Source organism: Mytilus californianus, unplaced genomic scaffold, assembly GCF_021869535.1.
Source record: "Mytilus californianus isolate M0D057914Y unplaced genomic scaffold, xbMytCali1.0.p SCAF_2, whole genome shotgun sequence".
NCBI lineage: Eukaryota > Metazoa > Mollusca > Bivalvia > Mytilida > Mytilidae > Mytilus > Mytilus californianus.
Genome location: NW_026262668.1, coordinates 86,374,664 through 86,394,260, shown reverse-complemented (window position 1 = coordinate 86,394,260; position 19,597 = coordinate 86,374,664). Strand labels below are relative to the sequence as shown.

At 32.9% G+C, this 19,597-nt stretch overlaps 1 protein-coding gene across 2 annotated transcripts in view; it reads right to left on the bottom strand.

The window, feature by feature from the left end:
• LOC127730363 (uncharacterized) overlaps positions 1-13,326 on the bottom strand; it is a 33,583-nt gene extending 20,257 nt beyond the window's left edge. The window contains exon 1 of one of the 2 annotated variants that reach the window (XM_052238736.1): positions 13,174-13,326. The gene's annotated coding sequence lies outside the window, so the exon portion shown is untranslated. Of the gene's footprint in view, positions 1-7,002; positions 7,147-13,173 lie in introns of those variants that run through there. The other variant, XM_052238735.1, reaches the window with a different exon arrangement.
• Between the last annotated feature and the right edge of the window lie 6,271 nt (positions 13,327-19,597).

The window sequence follows — 19,597 nt, the reverse complement described above, 5'->3', positions numbered from 1 at the left end:
ATGGAACCTTGTAGAACAATTTAATAAAGATCCATACACTTACACACAAGTTATTGTCCTGAAACTAGAAAAATGCTTGTTTTTGCCTCTTTTTGGCCCCTAATTCCTAAAATTTTGAAGTAATTACCCCCAAAATCAATCCCAGCCTTCCCTTTGTGGTATGGAACCTTGCAGTACAATTTCAGAGAGATCCATACACTTGAACACAAGTTATTGTCTGAAAACTAGAAAAATGCTTATTTTTGGCCCCTTATTCATAAACGTTTTGGGAAATTACCCCCAAACTCAATTCCAGCTTTCCCTTTGTGGTATGGAACCTTGTGGTACAATGTCAGAGAGATCCATACACTAACACACAAGTTACGTCTGGAAGTTACAAAAATGCTTCTTTTTGGCCCCTAATTCCTTAACTGTTGGTACCATAACCCCCAAAATCAATCCCAACCTTCCTTTTGCGGTATTGAACCTTATGGTAAAATTTCATAGAGATCCATTCACTTAAACTAAAGTTAGAGTGCGAAAACCAATGTGTCTTCGGTCGACGACGACAACAACGATGATGACGACGCCAAAGTCATACCAATATATGAATTTTTTTCGGTCGTATAAAAACAACTTCCACTACGTGAATAATAATTATAACATATATATATTTTAGTATCTTTTAATTAGAACAAAAAATAGTATGACGTCATTGTGACAGATATGAGGTCAAAAATGCAGTATAAAGAAGTTTTATTAAATATTTTCCACAATGTAAAAGATTAATTCCATATACACCACAACGTTCATTCTATGAACATCACAGTCAAAGGGTTATCCCTCTTGCTGATGGAGGGATATATGTGTTCATACTGACTGTGCCATATGGACACATACATTGTACATGTATATCCAACTTTTTAATTTATGCAAGAACCTGTTTACTACTGTATCTCTTTTTTTCAAATGAAACACCTAAGATAATACAGTGTAATCTTTTCTTTAATTGGTCTCCAATTTAATGTCATCAGTGTGTGACATCATATCTCGCATGAAGTCGTAGTCGGGTGCGGTGATGTCACAGAAATTCAGGGGATCTTTTCACAAAAAATGTTATGCTGTATTTCCTGGCAAACCTAATGTAACTACAATTAATTTGTTGCAGCAATAGAGTTAAAGGCATCAAAGGGGGAGGTTTGTGCACTCGCAAAACTGGTTAAACAGTAAGTATTACCCCATCACATTTTGTCCCTGTACAAAGTCAGGCTACATGTATCTTGACTGTGTGTTGTTCATTGTTGATTGTCTTTGTTTGTATGTTTGTTTTCTGTCAGATTTGAGTTTGAGTTATTTCTGTTGGCTGCCATTTTGGAGGGATAAATGGTTAATTTTCTTATTTAACCAAATGGAAACATGAGATACATTGTACACACAAGTCCGATAATAGATTCTTACAAGATCGAAGTGATAAATTATGCAAGACTAAAAGAAATAACAAGTGTTAAGAAAAACCATTTTTCTAAAGTCTTGCGGCCAGTATAATTTGGCTGATTTATGAAAAAATTTCCACACTTAGACCTCCAGAATGGTGACAAAAGGGAAGTAACTCTTGATCAAATTGTGTCAATTGAAACCTATATATTGTTGGTGGTAGGTGTTGTCTGTTGTACTTTTTATTAATTTATTCCTTGATAGGTATTATTAGCATGATTAAGAGTTTGCGAAAAAGTGGTGGTCGTAAGAATTTGACCATCAAAATTTTGCAAAGAACTGACACAAATTTTGGTATTTTGCAATAGAGATAATATAGTGAGGACAAGCAGATTTTCTTCAAGGAAAAATGGATTTCACGAACTTTGGTATTTTGTAAAAATCAGTTTGAAGGGCTTAACCCTTTGAGCGCCAAGACGTTGTTTTTTCACATTGTTACGTTGCCATACATATTTGAATGACGTTACTAAAAACGATACGTAACGTAACGTCAACACATTTACCTACAAGCACATGCACGTTATCCTCGTTAATCGATTAATTGGACATATCATACATTCGGGTAAATTTCCATCATCCTCGGGATTAATTTTTAAACTTTAGTACACGTAGCGGACCTTGCGTCTATTCTCTGATTTTTTAAATTTTTGGGTTGGAAATCGATATTAATTTATTACATTTCTATTTTTTTTCTAGAATACTATTAAAAAAAACCACGACAATATGGAAATAAATGAAGGTTTTTATAATATGATAAATATTACACAATAAAGATATGTTGAAGAAAATATAGTTCAATTACTGTATTCTTATATAAAGGAGCATGAAAGATTTTATATTACGAGTGATTCAAAATACAAGCAGTGTTCTCAGCTTCTTCATAGCTGACATGTGCGGGTCTGTTTTTTTCTAAAGCACCGTCGATGATGAGTCCGACTTAACATTTGTACCATACATCACCACAAAAATCGGGATACTAGTATATAGCATTGTAATGACTTATGATTTGACCATAAAGTCTTAACTGATTGAGCAATAAATCGAATGACAACTGCGTTCAGCGGCAAATATTTCATGATATTTCACTACACTTATCTTTTTTCTGATAATGTATAATCTGAAATAAGTTTACTTTTGCCGATTTGGTTTTGAGAAATGTCACTTGTCTGATTAAACTAGGTAGTCGTGAACTTTTAGCATCAATTTTGTTTTTTTTTTATATAGGCTTAACTGATCTTTTTTTTTTTTTTGGTACTCAAGTCAATATTTTACATGTCAAAGGCATTCGAAGTTCCATTAATTTTGCTAAATCTGTACTTTTTATGCAACATTTAATGTCTTAATTTTATGTGTATCTGTGGTTCAAACTGTCTTGACCCTTTCAGCAAGAGTTCATTTAGGAATTTCGGTAAAATCGATATGGTCCCAAATGCTGTAACCATTTTTTTCATTTCTTCCTTGTTTCTATTTTTCAAAACTATTACATGGTTAGTTTGAAGTACGAAATAAAAGAGGTTAACGTTGGTACCAATAGTTTAACCCAATCATAATTTCGGACGACGTACTTTCCTTTTGTCTGTGGTTAATTCTTTAAGTTTTTGAATTAGATTGTTACATGCACAAACATAATCAAGATCTGGTTTCTTCAAAAAAAAACCTTCTCCAATTTTTAACAGAGATGCGGACTCGATATAAATGAGACTTTAACTTCAGGACTCAAACAATTAACAAAGATATATAGAGGTCAACTTAAGTCTTATATCATGTATATAAGATAGTTGGACATTATACAATATTTCAAACATTAAAAGGATAAAGTATACATAGTCTGTGAATAAATTATCGGAGATTACTTAAATTTGGCTTCATCATTCATTTCATAAAACACACAACTGCTTGGACAATAAAAGAAACACTCAAATATTAACGAAAACAACAACGACTGGGACAATAAATCAACTCTGACATGAGTGACACAGATAAATGGTGCCGGGTTGAAATAGTTCTCATATGCCATCCTTTCTATAACGATAAAGTTAGATTGTGTGAAGAATAGAGGATTTTAGACGTCGACCCTTTATTTTCCAGTCGAAAAATTTGAAATAAAACTCTTTTTACAAGAATGGACATTTTCAAATTACATGAATTAATCAACCCTTTCTTGTATGTTCTTAAAACTGTAAAAAATGCTTTGTTATATGCAATATTCAGGTTCCAACAAAAAGGAAAGCTTTTCACATAAAATTTAAAAATAAACCATTGGACTAGATGATCACGATGAGGACATGGCGCAGCAAATGCTCGCTCCCTCGAGATTTGAATTTTTTTAAAGCAAAACGGAAACATTTCTTACAACACTGTGGTTTCAGAATTACAAGAAAGGCCCCATTATGTTTTGATATATTTGTATCTCTTTTCCTTAGCTCTATTGAATATATCTTAATCTTTTTCATATATATAGTCATACGAAGTAGTTAGATTAGAGTCTTGTTAATTTTTCCTCCTTACAAAACAATAAAACAAAAACAAAAAAACGATTCAAAATGCTGACAAAAGTTTAATAGTTTTAATGGATCAAATGAACTGAAAAACTCTACATGCTGTTAATAAATTATGTATAAAAACAAGTTCGTATATCAATGTTGTGTGTTGGATTTGAATTTTCAATACTAGGATCAGCTTAACTTTTGCATAGAATCAAGCACTGCCGTCCGTGTTTATATATTGTTTTTCTTTAGCTACTGTTAAACAATTTTGGTTGTGAAAAATAAACAATTCAGAATTTTCTTTTGGCACCAGTATTATTTGGAAAGAGTCCGTTATGATATGAAAGTCAGGATATTTGGTATGGTTACAACTGAGACACCAATAGCCACTAAAGACATCAGGACAAGGCTATACACTACGGGTCGTCTTAGTTGCCTTCAACAATAGTTTGGGATATATGATTAATTTTCCCCAGTTTTTGGTTGGGTTCGTGTTGCTCAGTCTTTTTAGTTAGTTTTCGTGTTTTGCAATGGCATTGTCAGTGTGATTTCGATTCATAAGCTTTGACTATCCCTTTGGTATCTTTTGCCTCTCTTTTATGTACAATGTATGCAAGACTGACCTTTGTGTAATTCAATGTGAAACAATATAAATGAGAAAGTTTACGACATTTTAAGCTTTAAGCATTGAAGGATAAAAAAAACCAAATATGACAAATAAAGGGTGATAACCATAGTTGCCAACTCACATGATATTCGCGTGTAATACACGCTTTTTCAACGGTTTACACACGAAGATTTTGTCACATGTCATGTACACCCTTTTCACCACTTTACACGCCATTACACGCTTTTTCGTTGTTTTGATTTTTTGGTCGTTCGTGATATCGCAATTCTCATTTTTTTCATAATTAGACTATGAATACCGAATACCGAAAATTTCGAAGCATTCAATATGGACGAACAACAAAAGCCTTTCAGGTTAGTTTGTGAGTAGTTTTAAAGGTTTTGTGACTTTCTTTCTTTTAAATTCACTTTGGGGAAATGTCCAGCAGAAAGAGGGCGCTTTCTGGACCTGTACTGTCGTCCCTTTAGAATGATTGCCAAGCGAAAACTATACGTGTGTACGTACCAAAAAGTTGGGAGTCCTAGTTTAAATGGATCAAAGAAAGTGATCAAATCAAATATGTTTATTTTCATAATCAAAGGGCCATTAAGGGCATATTGATTACAAAGTATTATGCATCTTAAAAAACTTATCAATCGTTTGCTATCATAACAACATGTGTGAGAGGATAACTAGCTACTTGATAAGACATTCAATGGTATTCAAATTAAAAAAAAAATCAGTTTCAAATATAGCCAATAGATTTCCACATGCCATAGGAGATGGGAATATCACAGAACTGTTGGATCAGTTCTCAGAGTACCAGCTGTCTTCTCCTGGTGAACTATCCAGCTTTGACCAGGAAATAGCAACATTCTGATAACGCCAACCACTTGGCCAAAGGATTCTTTCTGGCTTTGGCTTTGGAAAAGCTCAGTATATTTTTGTAGGCACTGATCCCCTCTTCTAAACTTGAAATGTCTGTGTCGTGTACTTGTATATCATTAGAACAAATACGGTAGCAAAAAACATTTGAAAAGAGTTTGACTTGTAAGAATTGGACCAAGCACAAAAAAAATAACACACTGACAAAAGACAAAAAGTAAATAAAATAATAAAGGATAGATTATTTAAAACACGATCTAGCCTAAAAATAGATCATGTTTTTGAAAACAAAGTGGGACGCATGAACAATTAAGGCGGAGTATGAAAATTATATGCCATGAACAAGTATTAGAACGATGAATTATAAAAAATTCAGGGTATGATTGGCTCTTCGCAGAAATTATTTTAAAAGACATTGTCGAATTTATAAATAACTTTAATATTTTGGTATTTTTAAAACTAATGAAGTCAAAATACGTCTACACCAACAGCAAATGGGTAAGTTTCTCAAGGAATATGTTGGGTAAAATAGTGCATACAAAAATAGATATTACCGATTTAGTCCGACTTTATCTGCCAGCCTTCTAAATTTGAACAAATAGATTTTATTGAATATATTTACAGAAACGATATCGAACGATATGCAATCTGTAACACTTCACATTGTGAAAATCGGTAAAAACTCAATGGTTCTACTGCAAAACGTTACCAGTAATTTAAAGTACCTGCAACTTTTATACGCATAAACGTCACATACAGCACCAGTTTTGATGACGTCATTTGGATAAACGTTACAACTTAAAAATAAAATAACAATTGGGTTTTTTTTTTCACAATCAACCATTTGAACTAATTTCACTAAGTAAATTCGATAAATAAAGGCATACAAAGTTTATTATTGGAGTATAGCTTGTGTAAATATTTGCAGGATGCCTCTAAAAGAAATTGTTTTCAACCACGAAAATTCAATACATTTTTGGGACTTTGAGGGTTATTCTTGTAAAACAGAACAAATTCAGTTATTTTTCTTCAAACCTATTATAGTTTCGGCAGTACAATGTTTTTTACATACGTTTTTAATGGTTTGTGGGTTCTCCTAAAAAGCGACAAAAATGTCGTTTTGGTGTGATAGCGGTAAACGACATCCCTCTTTCTTAACACCAATTTATGTGGACCTCCTCCACTCCAACCTGATGGAGGTTCGTCAAAAGGTATTGATAAATATATTCATTCTATTAAGTACATATTTTATTACTTGACCATGTTATTGTTAACATAAAAACCTGTGCACCTGGAAATGTTTTATGGCATGGCTGGACCATGACATATTTTTATTGTTTGTTCACATCATTTTTTGTTAGATGTTTGATCAATGTTTGATACATACTACAGCGCCCAAAGAAACAATAACAGTCAGACACATAAGTCACAAAAATTAGATGCTTGTTTTCAAACAAAATTATGCGTGTCTCCAGGATCCAACCACACCTCAAAAGAACTGTATTTATCCAATTCTCGACATATTTTTTTTTACCAAATGAGACATTATACCTATTTATTTTATAGCTGACGTTTTGTCTTGCTTTCCTAACTGCTAAAAGTCGTCGTTTTTTGTCTTTTTCTGGTCATTAAACTTATTTTTTTTAGTTGTTTACGTTATTTCGAAATTTAACAGGAGAGGTATTTTAGGGGAGACAACTCTATATAAATTTACGACACAGTCAGAAATGACATTTGGAAATATCCTTTATGACCTTTATCATAGGCGGATCCAGGGGAGGGCCGCCCCCCCCCCTTTTGTGGGAAAAATTTGGTTGATTATATAGGGAATCACTGAAGCATGACTGAAGCGGTCCTCTCTTAGGGCAGTCAGTGCCCCCCTGGGAGGGTAGGAATGCCCTAGCTTTGCCGTCAGGCGTCAAACGTTCATTTTCGGCTACCGTTAGCATAAAATTGGTTAAAACTTTATCGTGATTCGTCAAAATATCCTTATCGTGATTCGTCAGAGGTCTCAAATTATTATACAGGGCTGCCAATGTTTTTTTTCTGAGACAAACTTTTTTTTACATTGAGCCAAAATAACTTGTAATTTTTTCCAGGGCCAATCAAAAACATAATTTTTTTCACCATCTATATTGAAAACAATCTTTTTTTTTGTTGTTATCTCACTACTGCATAGTAGTCAAGATGAACTTGATATCTTTTGTTATTCAAAATTAATGGTAGATCGATAGTTTGGGGTTTCAATATCTTTCCACTGAGCAGGCTGTTTATTTATTTGAAGCAGCTGACCAAAAAGGGGGGGTCAGGGGGGCTTGCCCCCCCCCCGGAATTTTTTTTGACATTACATTGAAAATGGTCCACTCTGAGGCATTTTCAGACTATTTACAAGTGCATAAAAAATGAAGTTTTATAGGAATGTTATCTTTTTTTTTAGCTTGTAAGGTCAATCTTGTGATATTGGGTATCAAAATAAGATAAATAAAAATATATCAATAATGATTTTAATTGCAATTGTATTGCCAGATTTTACAAAAAGTAAGAAAGCAGCGGAGGGGTCATCATTAACCATGAATACCAAGAAACAAGAATCTAGAAACAACCTATAACACACAAAAATAATCTATCCAAACATTTTATATCGGAGCCTTATATAGCCGACTATATGGTACCGGGTTTTCTTATTGTTGCAGGCCGTACTGTTGCCTATAATTGATACATCCACTTCATTTGAACTTTGGTAGATAATTGTCTCATTGGCAATCATACCACATCTCCTTATTTTTTATATGAAACAATAAGCGGATCCGCCCCCCCCCCCCCCTCTTTCGCGGGAAAAAAATGTTTGATTATACAAGGAATCACTGAAGCATGACTGCAGCGGGCCCCCTCTTATGGCTGTCAGTGCCCCCCCCCCCTTATAAAAAGTTCTGGATCCCCCACTGGAAACATAAGCTGCCTTTGTCTGTTTATGTGCTTAGGAAGACAAGGCCAGCGGATAAGCAAAAACCCTACTTAAACCCTTATAATCTTCACAGACAGGACCCATCCTAGCATTGGTATTTTTTCAACAAGTGGGCTAATGATAAGCAAGGGGGGAAATATAACTTTGAAAAAATACAACCTTTTCCCTAGCCTTGACATTTACTCTCCTCCCTGCTTTTTCAGTAAAACTTTAGGGGAAAGGTCCACCTATAAATGAAAATTTGGAAGCATTCCTCCTCTCCTAGCCTAGGTTCCTTTGTTGACCCCATCCCCAACAATGTAAATTTTCTGTTTAAAAAATAATGACAATCTTCAGCTTACCCTTTGGAATGAAGGTGCCATGGCCATGGCCGTTGATGTAAGAACCATGGATACCCTAGCTTTTGTGATATTTTATCCTCATATTTTTTTCCACATTTTCCAGAAACAAACTTTTTGTTGTTATTTATGTATTATTGTCATTTTGTTTATTTTCTTTTGTTTCCTATTCTGACATCGGACTCGGACTTCTCTTAAACTGAGTTTTACTGTGCGTACTGTTGTACGTTTGTTTTTTCTACATTGGCTAGAGGTATAGGGGGACGGTTGAGATCTTAAAAACATGTTTAACCCCGCTGCATTTTTGCGCCTGTCCCAAGTCAGGAGCCTCTGGCCTTTGTTAGTCTTGTATCATTTTTAATTTTAGTTTCTTGTGTATAATTTGGAGTTTAGTATGACGTCCATTATCACTGAACTAGTATACATATTTGTTTAGGGGCCAGCTGAAGGACGCCTCCGGGTGCGGGAGTTTCTCGCTGCATTGAAGACCCATTGGTGGCCTTCGGTTGTTGTCTCTTTGACACATTCCCCATTTCCATTCTCAATTTTACTATCAGAGACATATACATAAATTAATAGTATATTAGTCCCAGGTCTCAGGCAGTACTATTTACGGTTGAAATTTATTGACAATAAATAAAACTTGGTTTAATTCGTCAAAGAAGAAAAACGATTCTAAGGATTTATATAGTAATCTCTTACTATATCTTTTGAAATCCTTGGCTTCGTATGTGACACAATTTTTACTTAATAAACAAATACATATATTCGACAATGCTCTTTCACGTGCCGGGTATCAAGTTGATCCTGATGATCTGACCAGACAAGACATCACAATAATTGTTTGAAAGAATGCTGTTTTATATGAGATAGATATAGCAAAAAAGAATCGTATGTGAATTTACTAATACATTTATATATTAGTCCTGGGACTATTATACTAACGTTAGTATAATAGTCCCAGATAAGTAGTCCCTGCATGTGACGAATACTTTTTTGGTCGTGACGTGATATTTTATCATGACAAGTTACCGTCAATAATTAATGTTTCATCGACTACATTAATGAAATTTTCCCTTTTTAATGTAACATTCAGATGAACAAAACTATGGAAGATCTTCCGATTCTAACCGTGTAAATCACCCGTTACTTCACCAAGAATGTATGCACTGAAATCAACATGTCGTACTATTATGCACTGTACTATAGTGGATCATATAAACTGTATGTTTCAGTAATGTATGCCCATGATTTCTTATTCTTTCTCGGAAAACGAACAGAAGTACAAAATTAATTTGGAAAAGCTGAAAATAAGTTGCTGAGGTCAACTAAAGTACAAGATAATTACTTTGAGATGCTATCAGCAGAGACATATAGGTCATTTTCAAAAAAATTTCGAATTTTCAGTACATCTAAGTCCTATGCTAAAATTGATATTTTTAAAGGAAAATGCAGTTATAAGTGTTTAAATGAAAGTTTGTAGGATTTATGAGTCGGGACATCAATAATAAACACGATTTAGATCTATGTTGATCAGATTAAAATCTATTTAAGCCAGAGTTTTGCGTAATTTATGTCCGTACAGTGTCGGGATAACACGTTTCAAATGATTTTTCCCTATTTATATCTGATTGCCTTGCTATCTGCAAATGGATCTATTTAAAATTTTAATGATAACTCTAACGAAAAATCACAGCTTCTTTATTATTCTTTGTAACATTTTTTGTACAAATTGAATCCAATCGGCGTACATGAAATGCATGTCTATCCTGTTACCGCTACTAAATCAAACGTTAATTGATTTGTTCCTATGAATATGGAACTATTCAGTGATGATTTCAAAAGCACAAAGCATCCTAAAAATTTAACACAGCACGTTTTTTGCATAACAGTTTAGAGAAAAGAAAATTCAAGACATTTAGTGAAAAACATAGTGCTTACCCTTTTGTCATGTCTATGCTGTTATCTATAAATTTATTAATTACAACAATATCATACTTGTGAAAAGTGCAATTACGTGTTGGAAACCAAAATCACAGCAGAAAACATTATCACTTCATCAAAGGGAGAAGTTATTTCACAACATTCAAAAATGAAGAAATTTGTCTATCCTGTTACTATGGTTACTATGGTTACTCTAACAGGATATACAATATTTGACAGAAACGTCTTTAAAAAGTTTTTAATTAAATATAGTTTTACACATAATGAAATGTTTGGTTGTTTGAACTCATTTAAAGGTTACAACGTCTTAATCTATATATATATACAAATGCAATACTGCTATCGGTAACAGGATAGACAAAAAGGGTAACAGGACAGAACTTAATATGGTGATATATCGTTAACTTACGTTCCTGTTACCAAACAAAAAGAAAGAAAAAAGTAAACCAACATGCGAGGGAATTACTTGATGGCGGGTTTATTAGAAAGAGAAAAAAATCTGAACATTCTTAATTGCTATTTTAGACTTGCGTTGCTGGTGGTTATTTTTATAATCTTTGATAACCAATTTTTAGAGGTATTTTTCAGTACAACATGGAAAATTGACAAATTATCTATCATTACACAGAATGAAAATATATGAAACTTTTTACTCTTGAAAACCATCTTATTGACTATGAAAAACAAGCTTAAAATTTTATCGAAACCTTTTCTAAATGACTCGAAATTTCTTTTCAACATGGTAACACTTTTTAACATGGTAACAGGAGAGACAAAATGTTGCACTCCTTTAAAAAAAAATGCTTCAATATATTCTTGTATGACATTATCAAGATTGCATCTTTTTATATATTGTTCCATAAGTACTGTTTGTTTTGATTTGCTTATGAAGAGGGTTGTTTGAATTAGTAACTTTAATTCAATTTTGCAATTTCAAAATTCGACTTTTTTTTAAATGACCCATATAATACAATTACAAATATTACAAACATTGTTTCATATTTCTCTGCTATCAGTAATTTTATACGGTATTGTTTATTATTGTTGTGCGTGTACTTGTGCTTTGTTATCTTTGTGGACAGTGATATAAAAACGTTATTTCAACACAGCCCATGTTCATGTGCCTCTCCAAAGTCCGCCATAAATCTAATCAACAAGTTAATATCTACAAATTTGTTGAGATCACCAGTAAAGTCTTTACATGAGTGATTATCTTAAGCCATTTTTGCGTTTTGGGCTTTAATCTTGAAAACCATAACACATAGATTTTAAACAGCAAAAATTATCAGCTAAGTAAAATCTTCAAATAAGTCAGAGTGAGTATAATAGATTAAAGGCTAACAAAGATCCGTGCGTAAAATCAGATGGACAAATAAGTCAACATGACCGAAATCGACAGAATCGAGTCTTTAAAGGAGTTAGCTCCTTTGAATATAAAAATAAAGAGATGTGGTATGGTTGCCAATGTATACATATATGCAATTATAGGTCACCGTACGGCCTTCAACAATGAGAAAAACCCATACCGTTTAGTCAGCTATAAAAGTTCCCAACATGAAAAATGTGAAACAGTTAATAAAGAAAAGAAAACTAACGATCTAATTGAAACAATCCAATTGATGAAAAACAAATAAGACAGATATGACCAACGGCAACCACTGAGTTGCAGGCTCCTGGCTTGGGACAGGAACATAAAGAATGTGGCGGGGTTAAACATGTTCGTGAGCGCTTAACCCTCCCCTAACCTGGGACAGTGGCGTTACAGCACAACATACGAACACACTGTAAAAATCAGTTGCACATTGCTTAGCTCAATACATCTGTACGAAGCACAACCAAACCAACTAGCTGAATTTTGTGATTTTACAGAGAAATACAATAGATATAGAGACCATGTGAACAGCAACAATGATCAATAAGATATAGGATCTACAAATAATTACAGTGATGGAATTCGTCAATTGAATCTTTTTTCGGGTAATAGCCCCTAAATAGCTTGACAAATATATGAAAAATTATATTCTCACATTAGATCTGGATAATGCCTGACCACAATCATATACACAGTGCGTGAAAGATGTTGCACTGCTCGCTCAGTTTCTAGTGTTGAATGTTGCATATATTTGACAGGTAAGCGATTTAATTTAGGCTACCAGAAGCCTCTAGATTTGACACTAACGTCAACTCGTATATATTTTGTAGGTGATTTGGGCCTAGCGTAGCTGAAATCAACATTCAAGAAATATGTGTTGTTATATATAGAAACATTGTTATATTTTGTGTCCACTGATGAAGAAGTGTTAGTTGGTTTGTTTTTAATGACTTTGCGTTTTACTTTGACGCCACAATGATGGTACAAAGCCGTCAAATTTATTAACTGTATTCAGGTCGATGAAAATGAAATAGTAGTCTGGGTTAAATATTTGTATTTCTCGATTAATATATAAATTTTTCTATATTTCAGTTCATACTCACCAAAAATTATCACCAGTATATATTCTGTAATTACATCTATAAAAATCCAAATAAGCCAACATGTTGTATTTTGAAATAGTGCACTTACATATTTTGCACATACTTTCCGACCTTAATCTGACTTAACGATTTAATTTTACGTATATTGATATATAAATGTATGTCATTATTGTTATTTAAATGTTGTTTACACATTTGTACATAGTATTTATTTAAGTTATTCAGGTCAAAAGTGTCATTTGATAAGAGGCATGCTTGATGGATACAATTACGATATCCATCCTAAAGTTACTGGAGTCTAAAAATAACTATAAAGACATATCGACTAAGTTAATGAGGTAATATAAGAAAATTAAAATGCATGGACGAATTCCTTTCCTGTCATTGATACACTTGTATTACAACTTTGTAACAACTAATGACGCGATGTCGAAAGATAATATTTTGAATGGAAGAGGTGCAAGAAAAACATTAACATTTTGATAAGCTCAAAAAGATAAAAGTTCTTGTGTAATAATAGCAGGAGATATATCAAAATAGTTTAAGGCTATGCGTGAATATATATACAGTTTATTCAGATCTTAATAACTGCTTTTCAATTTTTTCTTCTGATACTAGTAAGTTGGAGAGGGACCAGTCGTTGAAATGCAAAAGTTTGGGTGTGGCCATGGGAAGCTAGCTTTTCATATATTTTAACAATTCTATTATTAAGTTTTCTTTTTTGTTTCACAAAGCTGTGTCTCTCCTTAAATTTCATTAAGACGGGTGAAACAAGTGGAGCAGGATCTACCATTTGTGACATTTTATTTTAAAAATTGCCATTGTTGTTTTTACCTCTTTGTTTTACCCTGAAATTCAAATGTTTTCTATTAAAACGTTTACAATCGGTCACGTGATATTTATTAATGTGGCAATGTCTTAAATTTAGGTTAGCCAAGAGGCATCTTCCAGTCCACCATTGCACAATGCCTTGTCACTGAGCATGACTTCTTATCGGATTTTAACTTCTTTGGCACTGAAGTTGAAGTTCACTCCAGATTTGTGGATAGGTTTTACATTTTAGTTTCTGTATACCGTATATGGTAGTTTATTTTGTCTCTCCGTCTTCTTTCGTTTGGTAAGGGTGTTGTTGTCCTTCGTCTTATGATTTTCTTTATACCCAACCTAGCTTGTCAATGATGACTTGTTACTTATTTACAGCCAGGATATGAGAATTTTACCCAACGTTTATTATATTGAGAACAAGCCTGTTGCCATACACTTTTGATTATATTTCAACCCTTTCAAAGAAATATACCAAAATTTTAACGATTTATCACGATGACCATGTAAGAAATCGTATTTTACTGGTACGATGACCATGTAAGAAGCCGTATTTTAATGGTGTTGTTATTGTTTAAGTATCGATTGGACGGGATAAGTAAACAAAAATTGTTTGTTGCAAACACATAGTATATAATTATATATCAATTTACATTAAATTTAATTTTATGAAAACGATTTAAAAAGATGAAGAACTTCATTGTTGCCTGTGCACTGAAAAGGAAAACTTATTTACCACATTAAACAAAGACTCCATTAATTTGACTAAAGTCATATGAAAATGTTTTCAACTATTTTTGATGTTCGTTATTTTGACTTTTAAATTAGATAAAATATTGTGTAGATATCCACAAAAGCGGAAAACGAATTCGCTGATCATGGGGCAGTGGAGAAGTGAATTTTTTGGATGTTTTAAAAATACTTACCTCTCTTTAATGGCCTATGTTGCACCCTGTTATGTTGCTGGTAAAAACGCCGAGGAGGTTGGGTATAGCTGTAAAACTATAGGGGTACTTTTCTTTGTTCCATTTATTGGATCTTATTACAATTCGGTGATGAGAACCAGGATAAGAGAACAGAACAGAATTGATGTAAGTATGAACAAAACATCATTTAATAGGACGGTAGGTCTTTTTACGATAACACATTATTTATTCCAACTAACTGCGTGGCAACACAACCTACAAAAAGTAAAGCACTGTTATTGACAAATGAAACATCCCGACATCTAAATATTTAAAGAGGTGCCCTCACCAAACTGGAATGAAAATACTGATATTTTTTATCAGAATTTGCTGTTCAAAAATTTTGAAAATAATTTAAATTAAGGAATTTATCTCCCTCATGCAAAGCTCTGATTCCTTGTCGAATTGATACATCAAGGACAGCCATTCGGACGCACCATTTTGACAAGAGTTTTACAGTACTGTCGCTAGGAATAAGACCAATGATGATCATATTTCTATATATACCCAGGTCACCCTTGTGGTGTACAACCATTTAAGTTATATATTTTAGATTAGAAAATAATTACATTGCATGTATGTTTCACGAGAATCCGTTAGTTTGATTGGCTAACAACAATCGCGCGTCATTAAAAAAATAACCTTCATATCAAAAATGAATGTTACATTCGGCGTGATGACACGTGCTTCCACAAAAAAGTGCACAGGTAAATAAAAGAAAAACTTGATAAAACTTTGTTTTCATGATCTCATCAGCATAAAAATGTAATTATAAGAAATGAATGCTTCTTTTTGTAATTTTATTGGGGTGTAAAAGTGTTGATCGTGCGCACATTTGTAGAATGAAGCGCTTCCGCGCTTCATACAAAATGTGCTTCGGTCAACACTTTTACACCCCTATAAAATTACAAAAAAAAGAATTAATTTCTTAATTGAAGCTTATCATGAAGCTAAGAAGTGTAACCGGTATATATAAAGTGCTTTGGATTTTTTTTTTTTTCATTTCCAGACCTAATCGTAAAATGTTTTATCATCCCTCATGAACGAAATGCTGTGAAAATATGACTCCACTCGATGCTTATTTAAAACCTTTGCTATTATGTTTTGTGCACTAAGATCGTCTGCAAAATAATTGAGAAAAGTTGACAATTCTGTATTTTTAGACGCAAAAAAATAAAACTCTGAAGAAGCTTCGTGTTGATTAGCTCACATAATTACTCATCGTGAATTTTTGTTTTAATGTAATGAAACGCAACACTGTATCAATGCTGAGATATGAACATTAATTTTCTTTTCTTTTACAAGACCTGTCACTCAGATGTGTGATTTATCTTCTAGTCTGTTTCCTCAAATATGTATTGAATCAATGTTTACTAATTTTGCCACTTAGAAAAAATTTTCCACTGTCAAACTTGACAACACTTATATGACAACACGTATCCCATCTGAACTTCCTTCGGGTTGTCACAATGCCATTAGTACGGGCACTTGTTCTATATCAATGGCTGCTATATAAGCTAATTGACAGTAACTAAAGGATATCAGAAGAGTGTATAACGACTGTATATGTCTTGAAACAATACATAATGCAACCGAAAATAGCACCCCCTCCTTAAAATAACAACAATCAACAAACCAACAAAAATACAAACAAAACGTAAATCAACAAAGTAACAAAGACAAACACTCAATAAAATGGAATCATGAAAATTTTAACCTGTTACTGACGTCCAATTTTCTAATTGGAAATGTTCATTATAACCTTCATATGTAATAGCGCAGGGTTTCTAGGAGAAGAAAAATGTTCTTTGTAATCAGCACTCGTTTAATTGTCCAATATAAGTGAGAATTAATATGCATTTAATATGAATGACAGTGCATGGAGTTTCAGTAATGTAAAAAATCATAGAAAAATGTCTTAACTTTGATATTTATTAGTACAAAAATATTTGTGAACTTAATTAAAAGTCTGCGATTAACATACTTGAAAGGATTTAAAAAAAATTTGTTATCTGGTGGTTGGATGTATAATTGATGCAAAGTCCCTGATGATTCAAGTTATTTCATAAACATATGCTCTGGGAGAACCAATCTTAAACATCAAGCACAGAAATAAAACAATTCCCCAATAGTGACACATGTCGTGTTAATCCGTAAATGAAAAATATCCGATAAGACATCACACAATATCAGAATATTGTCATCGGTTTGAATCGTGACACACCTAGCTACTAGAAATATGATTATTTAAAATCTATATTTTTTTGAATTTACAGGGCAACAGATTAAAAGATTTTTGTGTGCATACCTTTTGTTATTATTGCGCTCTTGTTCAGGATGCACAAGTAAGTAAAGTCACGCACATGGATGATCTGCAACTTCTGTTAATAAAACTGAGGCATTTCCTACTAAGCACAAGGCATTTAGGAGTAAGAGCAAAGACTGGTCGGCTGGCGGTCACGATAAGGGTATTCTTAAAACATCAATTTACCAAAAGAAGTTAAATCTTTCACAGCAGGTATATGTTTTATCATAAATTAAAACTTTCACAAATATAAAGCACTATAACTATTGAAGTGTGATTCTACCTGCAGGATCTAATTTAAATATATATACATGTATATATGATGTTTCGAAGTCAGATTCTTACCGTCATATCATTTATGAAAATAATAAGTTTAGGAATTATTTTTTAATCTTTCATTTTGGCTTAATAAAGTTATCGATAAAGGTTTTGTTGTTGTCTGGTAACTTTTATGATGCCACACAAGTAAAGTATTTCGTTTATTTTTTCTTAATAAAAATTCCGTATTGGCATTCTAGAAGATCGTTTTATCTGGTGATTTTCGTGAAGTTGACGTATCAAGTTGACCATGAATTGCAGACACAAATATTACAGTATTTAAAACAACGAAATGATTTCATGTCAGCAGGAACAGTACTTTTCTTTCGGTAATTGTTAGCATTCTTGCTAAGCTTGTATATTTGTCGTCTATTATACCGGTATCCTCGAGTACAATGCTTTTTCTTAAATGATTTTAAAAAAGGGTAAGTGTTGAGGTTCAAACAATGCAACATTTAAGTTTTAAAATTGGGACACTGTGACTGTAACAATCAACCAACTCGTAAATATATACGTCCATAGAACGTAAATTTTGCCTTCCTGCAATAGTCTTTTGATTATAAGAATACCTCTTTTGGATAAACAGCCATTATGAGAATATTTGCAGATTTAACATTGTTGTGCTGATATTTAGATTAATTATGAATACAATATGTGTTTTCAGTCGTGTATCACCTTCAGTGTTGATCCAATGGATGGATCTGTCCTAGAGTTGTCACTTGTTTAGACGTACTTATATATATATATTATGACATACGCAAACATCATTTTATGTTACTACTCAAGAATAAGACTGTTGGAAGTTGAAAAATCTAATCATGTTCCTAGTTTGTTTTTGTTTCTCCGTCAGTGTCAATTCCAAGAACAAGGTTTGGCGAGAATTGCTTACCTCTCAATCATGGATTGATTCTATCAACAACTTGCACAAACACTTGTTGAAAAAGGTTTCATTTTGTTTGTAGACATAAACTCCAGTTTAAATATAGTCATAATAATGCATATTATATGTTTCATTGTTAGTGCTAACATATGTTTTTAAATTGGGCGTAAATTAGGGAATTATGACTCTCTTTCTTCATTTTTTGATATGGCATGCTTATTAAAAGAAAAAAAATTGAAAGTTTTTTGTGTTCTGTTTGTTTCAGGAATTAGAATGGTGGAAAGCACGAGAGCCTCATAAGGATCAAAAAGTCACAAGAAAATGATGACATTTCGTTGATATATAGAAGAACAACATATTATATATAATTGCACGGTGTACATACAATTTCAGATAATTTCAGATACAAGTACAATAAAGTTTTGTGAAGTTGTCTGTGAATAAAATTAAACTCCCACCAAGTACTGAATTTCGTGTCTTTATCTCATGGGAAACGTCTTGAATTACCTCTCTTTGTAGCAGACCATTAGCAAATTGTCCATAAGCAATATACTTTCGCTTGTTTTTATTACAGCAGATTCCATTGAGTGTGTAGCCAAAGGTAATATCTTTGGTTAGCTTGCTTGTTAGCTGAACCGTGAAGTCATTGTTAGGTTAGGTAAACTACCCTACTTTAAGAATAGACTAGTCCGACAGAAAACCAATCGATCTGTCTGTTGGACTATGCTACTTCGAAAGGAGGGTAGTATACCTGACCAAATAATGACTTCACGGTTCAGCTAACAAGCAAGCTAACCAAAGATATTACCTTTGGCTACACACTCAATGGAATCTGCTGTAATACATTTCATACATTCCGAAACAAATTACTGAAATTTACTCATTTCTTTATTCCAAATATACTGCTAACAATTTTTTTTCGAAATCTCGTCATATTTTATAATTGAAATCGACATTACATATTGAAATATTGACTCTTTGTTAATAAATGCACCGCAATCAAGACAAGACAACCAAAATAGTATTAAGTTTGTGGTATATAAAAAAGAAAACATTTATTCAGTGCAAACAATGAAAAAGTATCCAAATTATATGTACCCAAGAGCCTGTTATAGTGCGTATGTCGTTAAAACG